Raw genomic sequence first — 23,457 nt, forward strand, 5'->3', positions numbered from 1 at the left:
AATACCAGCAAAACTGCCTCCTTTTAATGCTACATCATTTAATTAATCATTTTATATATAAAATATTTTAATTGATTTCTTTGAAGGCTACACACTTTCCTGCTCCAGAGCTAAAGCATCTATTACCCTTCTTTAAAACACAAAGCATCAAAAACAGTAATGCAGCCTTCCCCAACCTAATTGTCCCCAGATGTTTTGGTCTACAATTCTCAGCATTTGTGACCATTGGTCACGTTGGTTGGGGCTGATAGGAATTGAAGTCCAAAGATCTGAAGGGCACCAAGTTGGGGAAAGCTGCAGTAACTGTTATGTGAAGATAGAATATTTTTGGGGACCTACTGGCTGGAAAAGGGGGTATAAATATAATAAATAAATACTGCAACCCACATGAAGCCCACATGGGACAAGTGGGGGGGGGAAACCCCGCCTACCCCCCTGAAATAAATAGTTGCTTCTCACTTATTTGAGTATCAGTGGCAAAACCTACAGTAGCTTGTGAGTTACGGTTGAACTGAACACATAAAAGCTGGGAGATACTTTTTTCCCCAACCATGACGCCAGCCCCCTTTCAAACCACAATCCGCTTTGGGCAAAGGGACCAGCACATGTGTGGCAAGTGACAAAAGGCAGGACCCACTGGGACATGACTGCCGAACCACAGGGCTCTGGGACCTATCAGTCAACAGCCTGAGTGCTTGGACCTGTGAGGTATTGTGCATGCCAAGTCAATTGCAACCCCATGGAAACAAAAAGTATGAATCAGCCACCCTTCTACAGGCAAAGGGCTCAGCCCCTTTGATTCCCTCTCCATGCCTTAAACCTTGATTGGCCTGGACCAAGCTGTTCTGCCATGGGTTTCCAGAGGCCCCTTTAAATTCTCCCCCTCTGGCTGCATTTCACAGCTCAACACAAACATTCTGAAACCTCCAACCAACTTCCCTCAATACAAGCAAATGGGGTTTGTGTGAGTGTGTGGGGCGGGAGCTCATATTTCCCCCAATCCTTGACCAATCTTGCTGTATTTCAACCTTGCTGCTAATTAGCCTAATCTCTTTCCATCCATATTTTGCGTGACAAGTGGTTGGTCATGCCTTTTCACACTTTCCCCCCTCAAAATTTTACACTAAAAATATGCTACCATAGTCTAAGCACTAGAAGAACTCTCCATTGACCTATATCTCAAAGGGTAATGCTAACGGCCATCCATGAGGCCCTACATGGGTGGCTAATCCTTTTCCCTTATAACACCTCCTAATAAGTTTTCTTATGCACCAAACCTAACTGCTCACTAGCAAATTATCATAGCTATCTACGTGCAAAAATTGGGGCAGATCGGACAAGGGGGAGCTTAGCTATGCCCCCAAAACTGACTTTTTGCCCCTATGGGAAAAACTCACAAACCTAACTGGGTCACCCACAATAGATCTTCCAAATTGTAATCCTGTATTCACAAGTATGTTAGAAGGAAACGTTTCCTAAGACTGCATTCCTATATACATTTACATAAAAGTAAATTCCGTTGAATGCAATGGGGCTTATTTCTGAGTAGGCATGTATAGGGCTGCACGTTAAAGCTGCAATTCTATATGCACTTCGTTAGAGTAAGTTTCATTGAACACAGTGGAATTTACTTCTGAGTAGACCTACCTAGGATTCCACTGTTACTGTCCTAAACGCCAGCCTAAATGGAAGGTTATGTGGGAAAAGAAGCACGTTAAAGCACTAAATTATTAAAAGCATCACACTAAGAAAGAGAGGAACAAGAGGGAAGAACACAAAGCTTCTCCTCCCCACCTTATAATTCCTCCCTTCTGTATTAAGACTGGTACCACAATTAAGTGGGAGCAGCTTAAACGCATTAACAACAGCTTATAAAACACAACCTTGTATACCCTTTTAGTCTGTGATATCATACTTCCATGAAAAAGGCAACCCTGACCTTCCTGGGTATGTTTTCCTCCTCCAAATTCACACTGTACTTCTTTGTATCTCTTGCTAACCCCCCCCCACCACCACCACCAAAATAAACTAAATGTTAGATGTATCTTTTGATGAGAACAATACACCAACAGGCAGTGGGTATTTCAGGTTTATGTTTACACCACCTTGAAAGACTACAAACACATTCAGTAATACTGGCTAAGGCTGCAATCCTATATATACTTACCGTATTTCTTCGGTTCTAAGACGCACCTTTTTTCCCATATAAACATCTCTAAAAACGGGGTGCATCTTAGAATCGCGGGTGCATTTATTATTTCTTAGAATCAAAGCTTTTTTTCTGTTGGTGGTACTGAAATTAGTGTGTTTCTTACAATCGATGGCGTCTTAGAATCGAAGAAATACGGTACCTGCAAATAAGGCCCACTGGAAAAAAATGGACTTATTTCTGAGCAGACACAGATTATGCTGTTAATTAATTTGCAGGTTACTATGCCAAGTTCAAAGCAAGTGCCCCCCACTTTGTCTAAAAACAATTTTAACTTTACTTACTATTTAATAATTAGCGTAATAGAAATTTACTCCTGGTAATTATCCTTAAAGTCGTTGTCTGACTACTCCAACTTCATTTAATTTAGATCCTAAATTCGGACAAAAAATTGTTCAGAAAGGACTTCAAATTCCTTTGTTTCCATTGAATAATCCATACCAATCCCACCTAATTCACTCTATCAACTTCAGCAATGATTATTGAAAAGAAATACTGAAAGCCAGCAACTTCCTGAAGATGTAGAGCTTATGTCTTTCATAAGTATTATACAGATGTTCAAAATATTCAAATCGTTATATATTTACATAAAAAATGAATATTAACATTACTCTGGTTGTATATCAGTCTTTATTTTATATAATTATACCAGCGAAACCTTGTAAGTACTTGCCAATTCCTTACAAAATAAATTAAATACAAAGGATTGAGAACATCTAGCCTAGTAAACTAATGTTCTGTGACCCTTCAAAACTAGGGTTGCAAACTAGGATCAAGGTTGCAAACTGATCCTCCGAATCATGGGTTATATCCAATGTTAATCTAAAGCCCCATTCATTTCAGTGGGCCTACTCTATCTAGGACTAACTTTGGATACATTCCCATGGTAGCAGTACTTCTCTGAACCACCCCTTGGATTTTTTACCCTCACTTTCTTTCTCATTGCATCCCAGGGCTGCTGTGGCAGCAAACCCTCATTTATTATTGAGTATACATGCTTCAGAGAGCCACAGCCAAACCCAGCTCTCTTGTGCATAAACCTGAATAATGTACACGTCATATTTACATCTCAGAATGCAGCAAATGTCTATTCACACAGTATAGGAAGGGCATTAACTACACCAACTTCAGAGCTGGTATATTTTGGGGGCCTGTTTGGGGTGTGTGTGTGTGTGTGTGTGTGTGTGTGTGTGTGTGTGTGTGTATGTAGGATCCTGTGAATCCATGGTCTCCTCTGAGACCCTCTTTAGACCTCCAGAGCTGGAAGAAGTTATTTAACAAAAAAGAAAGAAAGAAAATCAAATGCTTCAGTGTTCAAGCTCTTAAAGCAGTTCTTTAGGATTAAATTTACAAAGAACATTAATAGATATTGACAGCTGAGTGGACTGTTTTAAAATCATTACCAAACATCCCACCATGATTCTAGCTAAAGGTACAGTTACATACTTTTTTAAAAAGATGTGTACAAAACAATTACTTCCTCTCCTTAGTCCATTTAACTGATTTCTATCTCTAAGAAGTCCATTTCCTCAATAGTAAAGATTTAAACCTAAACAGCACATTTCCTGAAGCTCCATGTTCTTATTAAAAATAAACAAATGATTAAACTAGTGGATTTTATTGGTGAGGGAAGAGAGCCGTAACATAACTGTAGCTTCCCCAATTAGTCTGAAGTCCAACATATTCTGATCTCAGTACACGTAATGAATAGTTGGTATCAGTACAGTAGCAACTTCATTGTGGCCATTAAAGTATTATTTAACATATTCTTTTGCCACTTTTCAAGATTACACCTTCACTAAATGGTGTAAAAACAAGACAAGACATAACAGTCACAGTGGCAAGTGTACAGAATGTTTTGTGAAGCTGCTTTGAACGCACAACCCAATTATGAATTCAACTTAAGGCAGCTTTAAACAAAAAGGATAATATCCAATGGTGTCCCAGCACTAGTGCTAATGCCATTGTACTATCATAAAACAAGGCTTCTGCAAGATAACTAGCATTTGCTATCTCAATGGGAAAAAGAAGTGAATTGTTGCCAAAATTTGGTGGAAAGTTATTGTTATGTCCCCCCACCCCCAATTGGTTTACGTTAGCACAATGTAATTAGTACTAACATTGAGACACCGCTGGATACTACCCATCGGACTTTACTGCTCACTTAAATACCTGTACAGAAGGAGCTAGGTGCATGTCAATTAATGTATTTATTTATTACATTTCTATTCCACTCCACAGCTGAAGCTCTCCATTTAGAGCTTTAAAACCTTAAATGGCTCAGGACCAGGGCGTGTGAAGGCAGTCCTGGTCCCAAACCATTTAGAGCTTCAAAGCACTTTGAACTGGGACTGGAAGATGACTGGCAGCCAGCACAACTTTATGTTTTCTGATTTCCTGGTCTCCATCACCACCTGAGCCCCTGCATTTTACCAACTGGAGCTTCCAAACTATCATCTGAGGCAGACTAAGATTGCAATCATATGTGAACTTTGGCAATTGGTGAAATATGGTTTTGAGTAAACACGCTTAGGATTGCAATACATGACTACAATCCTACACACACACTTACCTTGTAGAAAGATCTATTATTCACATTATTATAGTGGATGAAACTGAGGGCTTAGAATAACAGAATTAGGCAGAATTCAGGCTTGAGGGATCTACTCAGTTTTTTACTAGAACCCCAAGATCCAACAATCAGAGCCTAGTACAAAACTTACAAAGTATCCATGAATTTGTATGGAGTACCCAAGCTGAATGGAACACACAGTCCTTCTACATAAAAATCCACTCTACATAAAAATCAGGAGTCATTTTGTTGCTACTATTTTAAAATACTTGCAAGTCAGGAATCTTAACTAATGTACTACAAATATACCAGTAGATCCACCTTCTGCCCACCCTTGCATTAGAACATTCTTAGTGGTCTTAACATTTTCTTTTCCAAAATCTAAACTACAAAATGAAAGCAACACATCTCTGGATCCACAATGATCACACAAAGCAATACCTATGAACTGCATACCACTGGCGGTAGGTCCTACACCTTCCCATAGGTCCTAAACCAAATGCCAATCTGGCAGAAGTGCCCTCTCCCTCTCTGGCAGCAGAGAAGGCTCCACCCTATTCTTGGATGATTTAGGATTAACGTTGTGACTTGTCCCATTGATTTAAATGGGAAAGAAATTCAGCTTGGTCCAACCCAATGAAACTTTGTGTACATTTACATCATGATTTTCAGTTTTAAATCCAAACACCTATTTGACCCCTGCATGATCCATTTAACTGGGAGCGGAGTGAAAGAAAAAACAAAATAGATTGCAATGAGATATCTGAAAAGAGGGTTCAAGAATAGTAGTAATCAATTGAAATATCCTAACTAGTTAAATTGTTAGGACTGTAACTACCATCTGTCAGTGAAACAGATTTAATGTTCTATTATTGAACCTAACATTATTTCCAACTGTAAATTATTATTCCAACCTGTCATCCAAAATCTTTTATAACCTACTAATTAGGTGTACTACTACCAAGTATAGTTGCTGCTGATACTCCAGTACAAAGGTTAAGGCAGTAAAACATTACCTCAGGCTAAGGAGCCAAATTGGCATTTACATCCTGCATTAGTATTTCATTACCACATCAAAGCAACATTCTTCCATTCAAAGCCGTTTCTCTCAAAACTATATACACAAGTGTAAAACAACCTTCCCAGTCATTCAATCAATCACTAAAAATATACCTGCCCTACAGCACATGCAGGGAACAGACTAACATGGGGATTGTTGGAGAATCTAGAATAATCATGTAGTTTCAAAAACAGTGAAGAGGCCTTTTGTCTAGTTATTTTCTTACACACACCTTCCCTTTCTCTTATTATAGTTTAGATCAGTGGTTCCCAATTGGGGGTCTGCGGACCCCAGGGGTCCACAAGGGTTCCATGGCACCATTCACCTATTAGCTCTGCAAGGTCTGCATTTTAATAAAAGAAAATACGCCATCTCCCGCACTCTGTTTGCTTCGAAGGTGACATCATGCGCGAAAGCACCTGTGTCATTTAGCAACTAGCTTCAGAGATTACTTCCCTGCACTTAATCCTGAAAATTCATGGAGAAGGAATAGTTTTGAATGTGGTGATGTACAACTAACAACTCTATCTGCGGAAGAGCAAGATGCACTTGTTGATGTGATTTGTGATGGTTCATTGAAATCATTTTTCAAAGAATATAGACTGGACCAATTCTGGGTGAAGGTTTTTCCTGATTATAAGAAGTTAGGTGAAAAAACTTCGAAACATCTAGTTCCCTTTTGTTCCACGTATCTTTGTGAACAAACATTTTTGAATTTTGTTATATGAAGAACAAGCATAGAAATCAGCTCAATGTTGATCCAGATTTGAGATTAAAAGTAGGAAATATTGAACCGGATGTAGATGGGATTGTTCAGGACAAAAATGATGACGACGTCCAGAAAGTATTATTTTTTAATCAGGCCGTATACGACAGGTGCTATACCTTTTCATCATCCAGAACAGTAAACCCTGATAACTTTTGAAGTATCTCACAATAAAATCACATTGAGATATATGTTGCAGCCACATGAGGAAAACATACAAACACAAGCATAACAATTATTGTAATAATAACAACAACGTATAATATATAGTATTTTTCCTTAAACCTCGAAGCACTTCATATACCAGTAATTATTACAAGCATGTAATATGCCACTATTATTATCATGCATATTACAGACAGAAGGATGGCGGTAAGGGACAATGAGTTCACTAAGAACAACTAATGAATTTATGGCAGAGGTATTCTGGCTCATTTCCTAAGGCTGCACTTATGGAAAAATACTCCACTGAACTCAGCTGGACTTCCAAGTAAACATGCACAGGATTGGGATGTTAAACACTATTATAACTCATTTTCATGGCCATGCTCTGCTTCAAAGCTAGAATAACTGTAGGATGAAATATATCATATAAAATCTATTGCAGCCTCCCCTAATCCAGTGTCTTCCAAATGTGTTGGGCTACAATTCTAAGATAGCTGGGAATTGTTGTCAGACATATCTAGAGGGCACCAGATTGGGGGAGGCTGTTCTGTGGTAATTCAGCATATTTCTTCAGTCAAACAAGGGTCAAGAATTTGTCCTCAAAAGCTATCCTTATTTAAACAATTTATCCCATCTGAGATGTGGATAAGGAAGAAAGAGAAATGGCAAACATCACAACAGATGGTTTTCATACTTTACTGTATCTTCATTTTGTTGTTGTTAAAGGCCATGACCTATTTCCAATGCTCACATGTGTTTGTTTTCACATAGTGCTGGAACTGTGCGAATGAACTGGCAATCCTTCCATTTCTTTTAACACAGCTATACCATAAAGATAAACCAAGAAAAACAAAACTTAAATCTTTAGAAATGTAAACAGAAAGAGCAGCAGTTCTTGTCCTTCAAAAAAAAAATACTGTTTTCTTCACAGCCACTGTTATTACCTTGAGTTCAATGACTCACAGATCTTGAAGACCAATCCTACAGTAAGAATGTTAGCATATAAGATCCACACCATCTAACATAGAAGCAAAGCAAATAAACCAAAAAAAGCAAGGGTATCAAATTACACAAAGCTACGGATGCCCATAGGCAAGGAATTTCCATCTAGCCCAAGTCAGTCAGTCAAGCTACATACTACAGTGCAAGGTAAGCACAAAATACCATCTTCCCATGTGTTTAGCCACACACATACGTTGTGTAACACAGATACAACCATATGAAATGTATGCTGAAAAGAAGCTCCGGCATTATGTGGAAAAAATCACACATTAAAATCTTCCAACTAAACAGGTATTGAGTTCATCCTGAAGTCTTGCTCAATTCCATTGACTTAAAATATTCATCCAAATGAAGTTGTGAGAATAGAGGAGCACCCCGAACTAAAACGGTATTGTTAAAACTCATCACAGATCAAAAACACACTAACATTACTTTGATATCACCACTCATTTCTGTGCTACATTGAGGAGGCAATCTTATGCACACTTCATGGGACTTAAACATGCATAGGAATGCACTCTGTCTTATGCAATGCTGCACCACACTTCTTTTAATGGTGGCTGTTCCTACCTGTCAAAGGTCAGATAGCAGGGAAATAATCAACAGAGTCTCAGTTGCTGAACAGAGAAACCAAGCAGGCTCATATAGAAGGAGGCAGTCTTTAAGATATCCTTAAGATAAAGAGTCTCATGACAGCCAAATGTCCTTACAATGTTGTATATCCCTAGTTTCCCACCATGTATGTGACATAACAAGACTGCCAAGACATCGTTATCTATCTTGGAAGCAGTGCGTAGACATCTCATGCTTTTTACACATTGCTGACAGTATGCCATAGAATAGATCATCACATTCAGTTGACAAAGTAGTTACTGCACTCCATCTCCAATATATCTTTGATGTTACTGCGTAGTTTTTCACAACCTAATTGTTTTGGACTTCAACTCTCATCGTCCCCAGCCAGTACAGCCAATGGTCAGGAATGCTGTAGTCCAAACATCTGGTAGATACCAGGCTGGGGAAGGATACTATACTGGGTCATGGGATCTAGTTATGGGTGATTTTTATACAATTGAGGGAATTTTCTGCCTAACCCCTGGTTGTTATGAGCAATTTGTGTGTGTATACATAAAAAAACTAAATCCTCAGAAGAAGAATTGGCAACTGACTGGCAATTAGTGTTACAGGAAGTTAGTTAATTTTGAGCAGAGTCAAGTGTGCACCTTTACTCTTATGAAAATAAAGGCTACCCTGGAAGGAATTTGGGGGGTTGGGGTGGTAGTTAGGGTAATTACCATACCCTTTGACAGTGATGTAGCTTCACTGTTTTGTTTTTGCAGAATATTGGTAATCAATCTCAAACAGATGTTGTGTTTTGTTCAATTTCAGCTGTAAAGATAGTTGTTGCTTTTTACATTTTCTACTATCTATTAATATATTGGGTTGTATCAAATGCTAGTCCTACTTAGAGTAGATCCACTGAAATGAATGGGACTTAAATTAGACTACCATTGGATAAACCCATTGTTTTGCAAAGTGTAGGAAGTGTTTAACAAAAAACTAAAGTGAACCTAGAATAGGCTTTTCAAAAAGAATCAAATATATTTTATCATTGAATTAAACAGGATTTTTTTAAAAAATATGTGTGCAGAAGTCAATAAACACATGACTAAAGAAGAAAAAACTGTTAATAGTACAGGTTAAAGCAATGTTTGTTCCAATTGCTGTATAACTGGTTATCTTTTTTATCTTGAAAATTAACAAACTGCTATTGAGAAGCTCTATGAAAGATGAGGTAGCAATCAAAGAGCAGTCAACTTCTGTAAGAGGAATATCGATTTTAAGGCTACACTGCTATGCACACTTACCTAGGAGTAAACGCCATGAACACACAGGGACTTACTTCTCAGTAAATAATTGCACTGTAAGACATTGCCTGTATAAGCACAGTACTTTTTTCAAATGACAAGCCTGCAGGAGTTGTGTGTTTTTTAAGTTTAAGATGAGCCAAAATTACACCTCTATAGTTGTATAAATAGCAGCCATGACATAGATTCCACAAGCCAAAGCGCCAAATGCTAAAAATGGTTATATGTATACATTTCCTGTATCATAGCAATGTAAGGATGTAGGCCGACAACAATACCAGCAGACTAGAAAGCCAGCAATTTTCATTGCCTAACTGAAATTAAATTCCCTAACCTGAAAAAATGAGTCATTTCACAGCAAAAGGCACAGTGAAACAAAAATATTTTGGCACCAATAAATGATTGTTCCTAAAAATATGATTCCTTTATGTTCTTCAATAATTTTTAGGACTAGAACCCAAACTTGACTGTATCAAAAACAGAGTTAAACTGCATTTTCTCCAAGGATTCCATGCCATTCCCATCATTTTCCAAGAATGTAGTGAGGGTAACAAAAATTTAAAAGGAAAAACAGCCGTAAACCAGCTTGCTTGGAAACTTCAATTGATCCAGATTCTGTGCCCAGAGTGTTGACTGGGGCTGGTTATTGGGAACATGAAACAACACCCTTGTTACACAACAGCTTGACTAGCTGCTTGTTTATTTTCAGCCATAAATTGGAATGATGGTCATGACCTTTAAAGCCCTAAACAGCTTGGGAGCAGGTTATCTAAAGTACCATCTTCTCCAACATGAACCTGTCTAGAGTTTTAAGGTCTTCAGGAGAGATCCTGCCAACACTTGAAATGCATTTGGCAGGGGCTTGAGTAAGGACTTTTTCAGTGACTGCACTTAGGCTCTGGAACTCCCTTCCTTTTTTTATAAACAGGTATTCATGGCACAACTGTCCTCCTGAGGTGGTGTACAACATTTCATAAGATGATGATGATGATCATCATCATCTTCATCATCATCATCATCATTGAGGGGAGACATGATACCACTCTTCAAATACTTAAAAGGTTGTCACACAGAGGAGGGCCAGGATCTCTTCTTGATCCTCCCAGAGTGCAGGACACTGAATAACGGGCTCAAGTTACAGGAAGCCAGATTCCAGCTGGACATCAGGAAAAACTTCCTGACTGTTAGAGCAGTACGACAATGGAATCAGTTACCTAGGGAGGTTGTGGGCTATCCCACACTAGAGGCATTCAAGAGGCAGCTGGACAACCATCTATCATGGATGCTTTAGGGTGGATTCCTGCATTGAGCAGGGGGTTGGACTTGATGGCCTTGTAGGCCCCTTCCAACTCTGCTATTCTGTGATTCTATGAATTGAGCAGAAATAATTTATCACAGCAATTAATAAAACAAATAAACAGTGGTCTGAAATAAAAATGTTCTAAAGAGTTTTCTTAAAACTTTCCAAAGATAGGTTCATACACATTTCCTGGGAGAGGAAATTCCATAGATATAGGGGCACAACTGAAAAGGCCCTATCGATATTACCCATCAACCTAATATCTTTTATTGACAAGCCAGTGAGCAGGGACTCAATTGCTGATAATAAAGGCCGGGCAGGTGGTCCTTCAGAAAGCCTGGCCCTAAATTCGTTCCAGCTTTAAAGGTCAACAGCAGTACTTTAAATTGGGCCTAGATAACTTCATTCTGCACCAACTAAAGTTTCTGAACCATTTTTAAATGCAGACCCACAGAGATCGCATTATGGTAAACCAGCCTAGATGCAACCAGACAATGAGTCACAGATGGCCAACCAGCAAAAGCTGACAAAAAGCACTCTTGGCCACTGACGTCACCTGTGCATTCATCAACACTGCAGAATCCAAGTAGTACCTTCAGACTGTATGTGACTCTTTAGGAGTACAACTCTGTTGAAGAGAGTTCCCAAATCACAGAATCTTTGTCTTGTGAGGATTAAGCTTCAGCTTGTTTACCCTCTTCCATCCCCAAACTGCCTCTATACACCTGTTCACAACTTCTACCACATTCTTGGGATTAGGTGATGAACACGAGAGGCAGAGCTGCATGTCATCTGCTTACTGGTGACAATGCACCCCAATCCTCCAGATAACTTTTCACAGTGGTTTCATGTAAAGTTCTGAGGTGAATGTGAATACCTATGTAGCCAAAACTGCACCATCCACACACAAGAGGAAGGCATTGGCAAGCTTAGGGTTTGTATATATAATGTAGAGCACAGAGGTATCCACTCATAATCTGTCACCGTTGGCAAAAGGGCTGGCCACCACTGCTCTAAGGGAAGGGAATTCCACAATTGTGGGGAAGCCATGCAGAATGCCTCTTTACATGTCCATGCTTGTTTAAACTTGGTGTAGCAGTTCTTGATTGATCCTGAAAGTCATAATGAAGAAAGAAAAGGTAGTCTCAGAGGTATGGTGACTCCAAGCTACTGAAGGCTTCAAAATCAGTTCCTTGAGTTGTTTCCAAAAGAAAATAGGGAACTAATGTAGATAACTGGAGCACACACGTGTGTGTGTGTTTGTGAGAGAGAGAGAGAGAGAGAGAGAGAGAGAGAGAGAGAGAGAGAGAGAAGGCTGGTATATTCTACACAAACTGAAGCTCGCAAACAGTCATCAAGGGCAGCCCATGGAAGATTACAGTAGTCTAGCCTTGAGGTTACAAAGTCATGAATTGTAATCACCATTTCCTAATCAGATAGACATGTGAACATTACATCTGCCAACCGTAATTACTTCAGACTAATCCTGATCCAACTTGCTTTCAAAATGACATCATGGCCAGAAACACTGATACTCCAAGTTACATGAAAAAGAGGTAGTATTAAGTATCATCAGAATACAGATTTCAGAGCTTCATGCAATTTCACCAAGAAGGCTCAAAAACACATTCAAATGGAGTGGGGACAAGATGAAATTTTCCTGAGCTACATGAGGTAGATCAAGGATATGGAGATGTGCAATTGTCCATCGCTTTTTGTCTCTTCTTAACCAAACTAGAGCAAAATACTATCTACAACTGCCTTCCTCAACCTGGTGCCCTCCAGGTGTTTTGGACTATAACTCCCACCATCCCAATCCAGCATGAGAAATAGCCTGGGGTAATGGGAGTTGTAGTCCAAAAGATCTGGAGGGTACCAGGTTGAGAAAGGCTGAGCTAGAGCGATCAGGTCCTGCAAAGAACAGTACTAAAGGCTTCAGAAAAGCCCAATATGACCAATGCCAAGCAATAGGCAGTTTTAGATTTGCATATATTAGCATAAAACAACAAATGCAAATTCTGAGGTTTTTTCCCTACTGAGGGAAGCTAGAATTGCAATTAGTAAGAGTGACGGATGTTCCTATGATCATTTCGTGACATCTTTAAAAACAAAAATGTCATTACTTAATGGACAGAAATCAAAAGAGGAGATCCTATCAAAATAGCATGGGAAGCACTTGTAGAGCAAGACACTCATTTTAAAGAGTCAAGGAATACAGCTCCATGTAGAAATTTCATCTGAAGTAAGATTCCCAATCTCAGGGGAGAGAAAAACAAATGAAGATGCCACCTGGTCCACTTCAATTCTAACATTAAGTCTCTTTCTTCATTTCTTTCCTTATTTTTAATCTTACCTAGACTATACTTGGCTATGCTTGCTTAGCCTCTCCAAGTTAAGGAGCTTAAGCACATGAAACTGGACACCGGACTACAGCTCTAACGTCTTAATATTTGTGTTCTTTCACTGAGCTTCTCTACCCCGACCACTGCATTTTAAAAATGTCACTAGTGATGTTGACACAGTCTCATTTTTTTCTTTCTGTATTGAGCAAGCACATGGGGGTAGTGATAAAAAGGGAGGGAGAAATGGGGAAAAGGAAAGAATGTATGAAAGGCCTTGTTGGTCTAGAATTTGTGACGTTATTCATATTAATTAAATAAATATGCAACATTTAGTCTCATTGCTTTGACAATTATGCCAGCTAAAATGCTTTGTCCACTAAGTGACTAAAAAATACACTGCAGCTTGTGGATATGCAGCATTTCAAATACACTCCATCCTGTATCTTACCCACCCATTCCACTGACTGTTGCCAATATGAAAAAAATAATAATGTTGGGATTCTTTAAGATGCAGTTGTTTAATAAACTTAGGCTGCAATCCTAAACCAATTTACTTGGAAGTAAGCCCCATTGAACGCAACAGGACTTACTTCCAAGTAGACATACATAGAATTGCACTGTAAATACATTTACTTTTGAGTATATTTCATTGAACTCAACAGGATTTACTTCTGATTAAACGTGATTAGGACGGGGATGCAAGACTAGAACAGATCTTTGTACCACCATACAGTTCTAACACAGAACCCACAGGCATGCAAAAGGGGGGGGGGGGGAGAGAGATCAACCATTTTGGAACTTGTCAGCTGCCCCAACTGCAAGTAAAAATAAAATGGTTAAAACGTGCTAAGGGATTTATAATCCCCCCTAAACAATATCACACATGCTTTCTAAGTAACAAGCCATCCAGGCAAGGTGGTACCTAAAGGGTTAATACTGGAGGACTGGAGCTTTTCATGTACCCAACACCTCAGTTTAGGATGGAAGCACGAAGTCTAGGGTGTCTTCATTCTTTAAACATCAAAATACCATATGGCTTCAAGTGAGGGGGGTGGGTGGAATACACTTGAAGCCATTTGGAAGTTAAGAATCCAAACTACAAGTGATTTCATAGATGGCGTAGAAATCCTGTTTACTATATGCAGGGAAAAATATCTTAAATTTAAGCAAGCCAACTCTAAAAGCAACTTTAGTTAAACTTAAGTTAACTTAACTTTAGTGTAGTTTAAACTTTAGTTAAACACCGCCAACACTTCTGCGTTTAATTTCCATTAACATCAGTAGAAGCGGACGGCAAGCGAATTCCACAAATCCTACTAATTTAAAAGACACAGACGTGTCTGCACCGAGGAAAGAAAAGCCGGGGGTGGAGGGGGGGGGAGAGAGACTTACGGGGGTGGGGGGGAGAGACTTACGGGGGTGGGGGGGAGCCTTTTCAGCCTTTAAATCCAATGCACAAGCAGCAAGTTAAAAGCGAGCGAGCGAAATATCTTGAGCAAGAAAAAAGGAGAAACACCAGTAATCATAAGGAATAGTGAAATACATGCAGTGCAGCCGACAGGGAGATAGACTTTTAACTGTTTTAGAAACTTCTGAGAGGAAGGAAGAAAGTTGGGATTTTTGTTGGGGATTGATGCCTGGAAAAGCGATCTTGCTCGCTTTCTTACGGAGCAAATTGGCCGAGAGTCGCGTCTGAGAGAAACCGAATTCCAAAGAGGAAAGGAAGGAAGCCAGTTACCCACCAGTAGAAATACCCCCTTTCTCAGCCCCCCCCCCGCCAACCCAATTACCTGGGCCAGGCGAAGTCCCCCCAGGCTGCCGCTGCTACCCCACGGAGCTCCTCGTCTCGCAGCCAGCCAGACTGACCCAGAAGGGTCTTCCCGCGCCGCCGCCGCCGCCGCCTCTTCCAGCCAGCCGCCTGCTGGTGCCTCTTCCCAAGTTGGCGGACTCACGCCAGTCGCTCACTTTGCTGTGGGGCAGCCGCAGTGAGGCGGCGGCGTACGCAACACCATCCTCTGTCCCGCGCTTCAGGGAGGGAGCAAAAAAAACACAAATGTGTGTGTGTGTTGCTTTTAGGAGAGACTGAGAAGGTGAGGTCGCTGCAGCCTCCTCAGTTGCAACTTTGCTCATAAGAAAGTTGGTGTGGGGGGGGAGGGCAGCCACAAGGAAAGGTTATGGGGCGCCGCCGCCGGCAGCCGCTGCTGCGCTGGCTGTGTGAGTGGGGGTGTTTGCCTCGAGTTCTCTCCTCCGGCCCACCTGGCCTCTGGCCACCTTCGAGTTGTAACTCTTCCCGCCCACAGGCAGCTCAGAACCGGGGGCTTCTTTCCCCGCTACTTTGGCGCCTTTTCTCACCTGCCTGACGCATTCGCGCGCACGCAGTGCCACGGCCAGAGCGCTCCTCCTCGGCCCCCCTTTGCTTCCACGCGCGTCTTCCCACAGCCCTCCTCCTCCTCACACAGCCGCGCCCCCACCCCGCGCAACGTTGTGCTCCCTTTGCAAAGGCCTCGTCCTTGCTCTTCTCTCTTCGCCTTTTGGTCAGCGCTCCCTCAGCAGGAGCGAGGAAACTCGTTTGGAGGAACGGAAGAGTGGCAAAAGCATGATTTAGAGAGCAAGGATTTAATCCACGCTACACAGGACCATAATACTGTGACAGGGATGGAATGGAAAATATTTGGGGGAGCGCCTGCTACCCATTAGGATCATGCCTCCCTGCCCAGCAGGGAAACCAGTTACATACTGTGAATATTCCTCAAGAGCATCTATTTCTCATTTATTTATTTATTCATTACATTTATATCCCACCATTTTTCCTCCAAGGAACCCAAGGTGGTGTACATAATCCTCATCTCCATGTTATCCTCACTACAACAACCCTGTGAGGTAGGTTGGGCTGAGAGTCTGTGACTGGCCCAAAGTCACCCAGGCTGTAGCTAGACCTAAGGTTTATCCCAGGATCATCCCGGGTTCGTCCCTGCCTGAGCGCTGGATGCCCTGTGTGACACTTAGATGAACAGGTTTGATCCCAGGCCAATCGTGGGATAAACCTTAGGTCTAGCTACGACCCCGGTGGGTTTCCAGGGCCGAGTGGGGACTAGAACCCGGATCTCCCGACTCCTAGTCCAACACCTTAGCCACTACACCACATTTCTTCACCACACATCATGAAGTATTTAAAAAGTAACTACCTTAAATTCTCTTAAAATAGAGTGATTTCCTACCCTTTTGTTGACAACTTTATTGGCCCTGCCCCCTTTTGCTATTGGCCCCATCCACAACTGGAATGCCCCCGCAAGAGCTTCTCCAAAACTGACTGTGGATGGTCATCTGCATGGACCTCGAGAGGAGCCCTTGGGCGTTTGAAGCGAATTTTGCCTCTTTTCATTGAGGGCTCCATCACACCAGCTGTCAAGTGGATTGTGTGCAAAGGACTCAGATGACATCAGCCATGTCCTGCCCTGACCTCACTTCTCCCCTGATCTTAGCGCTGGCCAAGTTTGCTGACAACACCAAATTATTTGGATGGGGTTGCACTCCCCCTGGAGCAGGTTCATAGCTTGGAGGTTCACCTAGAAGCATCTCTGTCACTTGAGGCCCAGGTGGCCTCGATGGCATGGAGTGCCTTCTACCAACTCCGTTTGGTGGCCCAGCTACACCCCTATCTGGACAGGGATAACCTAGCTTCAGTCGTCCATGTTCTGGTAACCTCCAAATTAGTTTACTGCACTGCCCTCTACGTGGGGCAGCCTTTAAAGATGGTTCGGAAGCTGCAACTTGTGCAAAATGCAGCGGCCAGATTGATAACTGGAACCAGAAGGTTCGAACATATAACACTGATTCTGGCCCGCTTGCATTGGCTGCCTATACGTTTCCGAGCCCAATTCAAAGTGTTTGTTTTAACCTATAAAGCTCTACATGGCTTGGGACCACAATACCTGACATAACACCTCTCCCGACATGAACCTACCTGTACACTGCGCTTAACATCTAAGGTCCTCCTCCGAGTGCCTACTCCGAGGGAAGCTCGGAGAATGACAACAAGGGAGAGGGCCTTTTCAGTGGTGCCCCCCCAATTGTGGAATGATCTCCCCAATGAGACTCACCTGGTGCCCACATTGTTATCTTTTTGGCGCCAGGTCAAGACTTTTCTGTTTTCCCAGGCATTTAACAGCATTTAACTACATATGCTAAGTTTGTTTGTTTTTTAATGGACCCCAGAACTGTTGTTTAAATGGATACAGTTGTTTTATACTGTTGTTTTTATTTTTTGATGGTTTAAAATTTTGTACACTTTTTAAATGTTCACTGTTTTTAACTTTTGTAAACTGCCCAGAGAGCTTCAGCTATGGGGCGGTATATAAATTTAATAAATAAATAAATATTTAAGGCTGTTGGCCACTGTGTGAACAGAGTGCTGGACTAGATGGACCCTTGGTCTGATCCTGCATGGCACTTATGTTCTTAAGTTCTTATTACATTTATATACCGCCCCATAGCCGAAGCTTTCTGGGCAGTTTACAAAGATTGAAACAGTGAATATTAAAAACCAATATACAAAATTTAAAACCATAAAAAGCATAAAAACAGATTACATACAATATCCATTTAAAACAACTATTCTGGGTCAGTTAAAAAACTTAACATATCCTGTTAAATGTCTCTTGCTTGCCAGAATACAACTAATAGTACATTTTGTTCCATGCATTCACCAGGGTTTTTTGACTTGTGATTCTCAAACAGCAATCCCCCCCCCCCGACCTCCTGCCCCTCTCAATGCTGTACAGCAAATTGTGATAGGCATTAGATTAAAAAAGAAGATGAAAACAAACTAAAATCACACCAGGTACTCACAAGCCCTTGGCTACATCTAAAGCAGCTTTTGGGATGGCAGCTATTGTATTTAATTTCCTTTATACCACAAACAACAAGGGGCCAGTAGGTTCATAAATGATGTTAATTTGAAGTAAAACATTTTTTAAAAAATCACTCCTCTGTTGCCATCTACTTGGAAGTATATGCTCATGGGTAATGACATTACTTCTGTAACAAGCATCCTCCAAGGGAAGGCAACAGAGACATTGAAAAGGAGCCCTATAATTTGTGCTGCTGAAAGGATATCTAGCTAGAGCTCTGCAGGAACACTTTGCAAAGAGAGTGGCAGGCAGGGGCTGGACCACCAGGTCCGCACTTCTCTAAAATGAACTGCTGTCACTACAACAGCTGCTATTTCTTCACATCTTTCTCGGAACCGGGACCAGGGTGGTAGAGCAGGCATTTCTTAGAGTGCCAGACTTGGCACTTGACCTCCACTTGTTGAGCAAGCACCACCTCTTGCTGTAAAGTATGAATTGAGCCTTAGAGCTTCATCACACCAGTGTTATACTGTGCATTCACTGCGAATTACATGCAAAGGACTCCAATGATTTCTACTTTATAATCTGCTTTTATTGTGAAGCACTCCGATGCATCCTGCTGTGATTGTGCTGCTTACCTAAAAGAAGCACCGAAAATAGAATCATGGAAAGAGCGACTCTTCTTACTCCCCCACAATACCAAGGCTAATTTTAACATACTTCCTTGTCCTTCTCCAAGCGGCCACTGGGGGCGCAGAAGGATGATTTTTAAACTTCAAATTAAACAAATGCTTATATCTGCATAAATTTTAAAGATAAAGACATCAAAATGGACACAGTAATAGATATTAAGGAGGGCTTTCAGTATACCAAATTTGAATCAGATTGGGTCATCTGTTGATCTTTTAATTATTTTTTACATTTCCCCCCTTAAACCCTTTTCCTGGTAGGACAGCCACCACCCAGGGTGTGATTTAGCTAACAACAACAACGACAGCTTTACGCTATGGGGATAATTCAAGGGGAACGCGTACGTGGGATGAAGCTCTAAAGCTCACTGGTTTCTACTTCCCCTACCCTGACTGTGAGATATATACCCAAAGTCCTCTGACTGTGCTTGCCCTATTAACTTCCTTGTGCTTTCTAAGAATGTTCTATGCACTATTGTTGTCCTAAAAATAACTACAGTCTCTTATTCCTTTTTCTAGCATGGAATGCATGTCCATTTGGTTTATTGTTTCATTACATCCCTTCTCATTGTTAGTGTTGTTCTATACCTTTCTCGGGTTTCAAAATATGCACTGTTCTCTTTTTAAAATAAATAAAAAGAACCTGGGATTTATCATCATATTAAGAACACAAACTTCAATTCATATTGTTTGTTAATAGTTTGCAAAGGAAATCTTTCATTAAAGAGGAGAGCAAATGGAACAGGTGATTTTAGGGTTTTTTCTAAACACACACACACACACACACACGCACACACAATTTTGAATAACTGATTATATGTAATGGGTAAATATATTAATGAACTATTTGCTTGCACAACAGTTTAATATAGCTCTATATTAATACATTATTTACCTGTATTGACAAAATGTTCCATATTAAGACCTCTGCACTTCTTAATTTGCAGGTAAGTGTGATAAATGGCTTTAATAAAATGCCTGCTTTCCCTCAGAAGCCCTTTAAGTCTTCTGTTCTCAAGCCACTTTCTGTGAGTAGCCTCACTGAAATCTCAGCTTGATTTGAAATCTCAATCTCAATTTGAGATTTACATCCTTTAGAAAAAGGTATTGTTGTAGTACCATTTGGCACTGATAAGGGTAAGACAACTAGAGAGAGTTTGCATATAAAACTAAACTAAGGTGTAGTATTATAAGAACAAACCACAGTGAGCTTTGGACTTGTATGCTCCTCCTTCTGTCTCTTCCTTGGGTACAGTTGCAAGCTTCTGATTTCAATTAACCATTGTTTCATATTACATCCTGTTGGACGTATGGGCACAACTCAGCTAGCTTCAAAAGGAAAACACAGAAAATAGATACAGGACCTCAAAGCTTCCTAGACTGTCCTCTCATCTGTGCTGACCTTCCTTCCCATGGTATTCACACTCCTTCTTGCCTCTTAGAGAGGAGATACCTTTTGGGTCTACCTCCATCCTGATTTGGGGAGTCTCCTATCCAACATGAATTTCCTGCAATAAAATGCAAGCTTTCTTATTCCTTTTCACCCAGAGTCTCCAGTGTGAATCAAAGCATACTCCTTCAGCCAGGATTTCACACAGCTCACTGTCGTCAGGATCTTGCTGTTTTGCTAACAAAACCTACACTATGGTTAACCTTAACTATGATTTGTTAAAACAAGCCAACTTCTTAAACTATGGTTTGAATTTGGCTTGTTTCAATAAGCCATAGTTAAGATTTACCAGAATTTATCAGGTTCATACTGAACTCTTCATGGCCATATTGGAGGAGGGAATACACAAACCCAAGGCTTTCGTAGGCTCATTCTCATACTAATCTCAGTATCTCTTGAAAAATGATTTGGATCATGATCCTAAGTATATTCATTTAGAAACATACCACTGATTTCAGTGGGATTGATTCACTCCATAGTGTTCATAGGTTTTCAGCTTTGAATTTAAATGCACAAAGTTATTCTTGCCTATTATTTGCGCATGATTGAATATCGCCACATATTTCATGAAGCCAAGCATACTGTCATGTAGGCTTATCATTGTGTCACCTGAGAGTAACGACAGCAGTAGTTACTTGACAAACATTTGATGATTCCATTTACCAATTATTTGGGACTAGTCAAATAGCCAAAACAGTGTGGCCTAGTGGCTTGGAAGGGGCAATGTTGGCATGGGAATTAATCATCTGATTAGCCACCCTATACCATGTGTTCAAACATTACCAGAATAGTGTGGGAAGGTTGTTCCCAAGGTTGTTCATGAAGGTCAGTTCTAAGAGGCAAGTACTCTATACTCAAGGGCTGAAGAATACTGAATTGTTTTGTCTTGTCTTACCATCTGTGTTCTAACAGCTCTAAGGTAGGTTTACATGCCTTCCGGCGTTTCATGGATTCTTATACTAATACCCATGCCTAGTACCCTAGGAAGTTACCAGTAATTTGGATGCCGAATAAGAGCTTGAAATGGTTAGGATTTAATTAGCCTATCCTCAGCCCTGTTCTTGTTTTTCTGCATAGACTGGCCTTTTTTCAGTGAAGTGGCCCTTGACCATTCTCACACTCACAAAAATCTAATCAACGCTGGGCCCACAGGCTAGTGGTAGCATCGTCCACATCCAACTAGGTCACAGACAATCGTGTGTATTATCTCACTGTGAGAAATAGAAGAAAACACATGAACAAGTACCTTTTGAACCTTCTTTGGTCCTGAACTCTCTTCCATTTCCTTTGGCCTGCTTATTCTTGCAAGCTGCTCCACAAACCCTGACATCTCTGTTGATCCACTGCTCTTTGTATCAATGGGTGGCCTTCTTTTATTTCACAGTTGAGCCAGCAGAAATATTGTGAGTCCCTGGTTCCCATTGGCTTAAGAAGAGCCATGCTGGAAGGTCCATCTAGTCCAGCGCTCTGTTTCCACAGTGGACAACCAGCTGTAGACCAGGGACCTACAAGCAGGACACGGTGCAACAGCACCCTCCCACCCATGTTCCCCAGCAACTGGTGTATATAGGCTTACTGCCTCTGTTGCTGCAGGTAGCACATAGCCCTCAGGACAAGTAGCAATGGATAGCCTTCTCCTCCAGGAATATCTGTGAAATCGGTGGCCATTACCACATCTTGTGGTAGTGAATTCCATAGTTTAACTATGCTCTGTTTGAAGAAGTACTTCCTTTTATCTGTTCTGAATCTCCTACCAATCAGCTTCATGGGATGACCCCAGGTTCTAGTCTCCCTATCCACATTCTCCACACCATACATAATTTTGTACACCTCTATCAAGTCTCCCCTTGACCTCTCCCCCCCCCCAAGTTTAAACAATCCCAACTGTTGTAACATTCCCTCATAGAGGAGGCTTATATTCTCTGATACCATAGAAGGTCTGGACAGTTTACAGATAGGCAGCTGAAAGCTAGGAAAACTTGGGAGACCTTAGAATTGGAATTCCAAGATCCATGAGCAACATGTGTTTCACTGCACCAAATAACAATTGCTGACATGCCATAAGAGGCTATCACACAACACCTCCTTGGCACATATTAGCTGAGTGATTTTGCAGCCTTCAGATGAAGGTAGAAAGACAACAGTTTCTGCTTATGCATGAGATATCAATCAGCCTCTCACAAATGGGAAAATGGGAAAGCTATATGGTTGGAAAAGACTTAATAAATTTAACATCTATTACACCAGGTATATACAGTTCTAAGAAATTAAACATATATGTGTAATTGTGCGCAGATGCACATAACATAATTAATTATGAAAGCTATTTCTAGCATCTCAACATCTTAATAACTGCGGAAAGTACAATATTCCAAATGAGTATTTTTGCACTGATTTAGATTAAAAGTTCATTTAATATAAATATGTGTACTTAAAAGAAAATATAATATTTCCCACAAATGCAGAAACTTGTTAATTTCTCCTACAGAAATTTGTTACTTAATTCTGTTCCACATTAAGCTTTTTTAAAAATAAAATACCGTTTGAATATCTGATTCATGCTCACAAAAGACAGGAAGTTCAAAATTAAGATGAAAAGTCTGTTTTCTACCCACTCAGTCGATGTCTGTATAATATTACAAGTTTCTTTTAACTGTGATTTTTAGTTATGATTTGAGGCTAATACCTTTAGGCACAAGAAATTTAATTAAGGGAAACATTTCAGCTTTAAACTAGATGTAATCTGTATGGTCAGGAAACCAAAATCCAGATCCCTAAAATGTATCTGACCTATGTATAGTTGCCTTCTGATACCTTAGAAATGTATTATAAGAAAACGTTGTTTACCAGAAACATATTAATGCTTATGAAAAAGAAACTGCAATCTGAGAATACTTTAATGAATTCTGTTTACCGCTATTGCCACTACGTTACAGAAAATGCCAAGGTTCAGCAGCTATGATTCATGTAGCATTTCTGTAAAAAATAATAATAAAAAATTCTGAAGTTGAATCTATTATATATTTGTTGCCAGAAATTACAAAAAAGCACTTTCCCCTTCTTCTTTTAGGTAGATCTGAATAAATAATTATTACCAAGGGTGCAAAACATTTTGCAAAATTTAAGAGCTAGCTAGGAAGGAGGGAGAGACTGAAGCCTCATCTACACCAAGCAGAATATTGCA

General features: G+C 40.5%; 1 protein-coding gene across 1 annotated transcript in view; it reads right to left on the reverse strand.

Moving 5' to 3' along the window:
• LPAR1 (lysophosphatidic acid receptor 1) overlaps positions 1 to 15,201 on the reverse strand; it is a 67,024-nt gene extending 51,823 nt beyond the window's left edge. The window contains exon 1 of the mRNA XM_063129194.1: positions 15,075 to 15,201. The gene's annotated coding sequence lies outside the window, so the exon portion shown is untranslated. The remainder of the gene's footprint in view (positions 1 to 15,074) is intronic.
• Between the last annotated feature and the right edge of the window lie 8,256 nt (positions 15,202 to 23,457).

This window comes from Elgaria multicarinata, chromosome 6 (genome assembly GCF_023053635.1).
Source record: "Elgaria multicarinata webbii isolate HBS135686 ecotype San Diego chromosome 6, rElgMul1.1.pri, whole genome shotgun sequence".
Taxonomy (NCBI): Eukaryota; Metazoa; Chordata; class Lepidosauria; order Squamata; family Anguidae; genus Elgaria; species Elgaria multicarinata.